Below are 2,338 nucleotides of genomic sequence, written 5' to 3' on the forward strand. Positions count from 1 at the left end.
AATAGAATTGTCACTGATTCTCTGTAATTCTTGTTTTTAAAATAAGTTTTTAAGCTAACCAAATATGTTTCCTTGTTTTGCTTAATGAAAATAACCTTGGTTATAATGAGAAAGTGTCTCCTTTAACTCTGTCCAATGACCTGCCTAATGGTGAGAAGCCTGGTTCAAATGTTTGTACATGATGAAACCAAGCAAAAGAAAAAAAAAGAAAATAATACACAACTGTTGCTTCCTTACAATTCTGAATGAATTAACTTTTCTGTTGTATCCTTTGGATACCTGCTGTGTATTAAATCTAGTGCTGAACAATGTCTTCTTCCTTTGGTCTATGAATGGGGTTTATTTAGGTACATTATTGGTCCATTTGCTGTCATATATTTCATTAAAAATGAAAGGAACTGCCATGTGTTGATGATGCAGTTCAGTCGCTTTTCCTTTCCTTGCTCCAAGGGGTACAATGCTGTTTGTCAGTGGAAAAGAGGCGTGGAGGAAGAGGGCATTGTTAGAAAATTATGTGAGAGGAGAAAAAAACAAGCAGAACAATATTTGAGTGTACAGATTGCCCCTGAACTCTATAACAGATCTGTGGCTTGCATTCCACAGCATAAGCTTTGCATGTGGGCAGAAGCTGAGTACTTCAGAAAAGACTCTAAGTCAATCTGCTTTAATTTAAGGCCAAGTGTGACTTTCTTCTTAATATTCTAGTCCTGCAAGGGTTCAACTGCCAGTTAATTACATGGTCGTTGTAAACTCTCTAAAGGATCAGATACCAGGTGGGTGAAGTAGGAGGAGGAATCAAGTGAAACTGCCTCTAGGAAGGTAAAAATGTACAATGTTGTAAGAGTACAGAGAGATACCGTGGGCTTCCAGCAGCATGAAAATCCTAGCTGGAATACCACAAGAAGCTAGATTCTCTGCTCAGATACTTGTTAGTAGAGGCTTTCTAATTTCAAGCAGTCGTTTTGTTTGAAACCCTTGAGACAGAGATAAGCTCTGATCTCTGTAAGTCAGGTTTCAAAGCTGTAAGAAAAGATAAAAGGAGTAACATCCACTGAATTATCCCAAACCCAAAGAGAGCCAGAATTCATTCATGAGGACAGATTATTCTAGAATACAAACATGTTTCTGCTTTCAAATGAGTAACATTGTTACTATTCAAATTGCCATCATTTAACATTTACACCTCTGCAAAGAACATAAAGTCACTACCCACCTTGTCTGTTTGTAGACAGCACCTGATGTTACTTGCTGAGCTTCCTACTGTTCTGAAGGGTTTCCTCTGCAACTCGAGGAACAGAAAGACTTTCAGGATATTTATTGCAGACAGAGAGTAGCAGGGCTCTTTCTCATCCAAGCTGCATGTGGTTTGACAAGCACTGATGCAGCCTACAAGGCATCTGAGGGAGGATTTCTGTATGTTTTGCATCTACCTGGAATAGAGAAAAGAAAGCAAAAGAGTTGGAATGACTGTTGCAAATTTAGACTACAATTTGTATTAGCAGCTGTTACAAGTAAATAATTTAAGTGACCTGGGCAGCCAGGTGCTTTTCTGGAATCAGCAGGTCATCTCTGCCTTAAAAGAAACTAAAAAGTTAAGAATACCCCATTTGTGGTCAAACGATTCCAAGGAATCAGCTGCTTTGCAGGTGCTGGAGGGTAAATTGACAATGAATGTGATTTTTCTTCCCAACTTTTAACTGGGAAAGAAGGTAACAAAACCAGCAAGATATGTGTATGTTAGAACTGAAGAGTTTTTAAGAGAAAGCACTTATTTCAGAACTTCTACAGGCCTGTGGTGAGATTCATCTCCCCTAAATAGAGACACTCAGAGTGTGAACGTGTACATCTAACCTGGTTGTCTTGGCTTTTTTTTTATTGTTAGCAAAAGATAAAGACGTATCTAGGGTGCAATTCAGGGGCTGTTAGAGGAGAAGGACATCCAGACATTCCTGCCTCCCTGCACTGCTGGCAGAGGAGTCTGGTGACTTCACTCGGGCACCAAGACTCCACCAGAGCCTTCAGATCAAATCCCACCCCGGTGCCTCCTGCCCAAACCGCGTCCGGCGTCCCACGAGCTGCGTGTGCAGGGCTGTGTGAGCGCAGAACCTCCCCTTCCTCCTCAGGGGATGGAAATCAAACAGCTGAAACGGTCACCGTGGCGGGAGCAGAGTTCAGGCCCCCACGGGGCAGCGCCCTGGGGGGAGCACGGCCCTGCCAGGCCCTTCTCTCACCCACACCTGAGGCGTTATTTGCTGTCGAGGGCCCTGCCCGCACAGGCCGCCCGGGCCTGCACCCCCCACAGCACCTGCTGCCAGGGCGGGGAGGGGCGGGCAGAAAC

Source organism: Chaetura pelagica, unplaced genomic scaffold, assembly GCF_000747805.2.
Source record: "Chaetura pelagica isolate M959 unplaced genomic scaffold, ChaPel_1.0 scaffold405, whole genome shotgun sequence".
NCBI classification, from domain to species: domain Eukaryota; kingdom Metazoa; phylum Chordata; class Aves; order Apodiformes; family Apodidae; genus Chaetura; species Chaetura pelagica.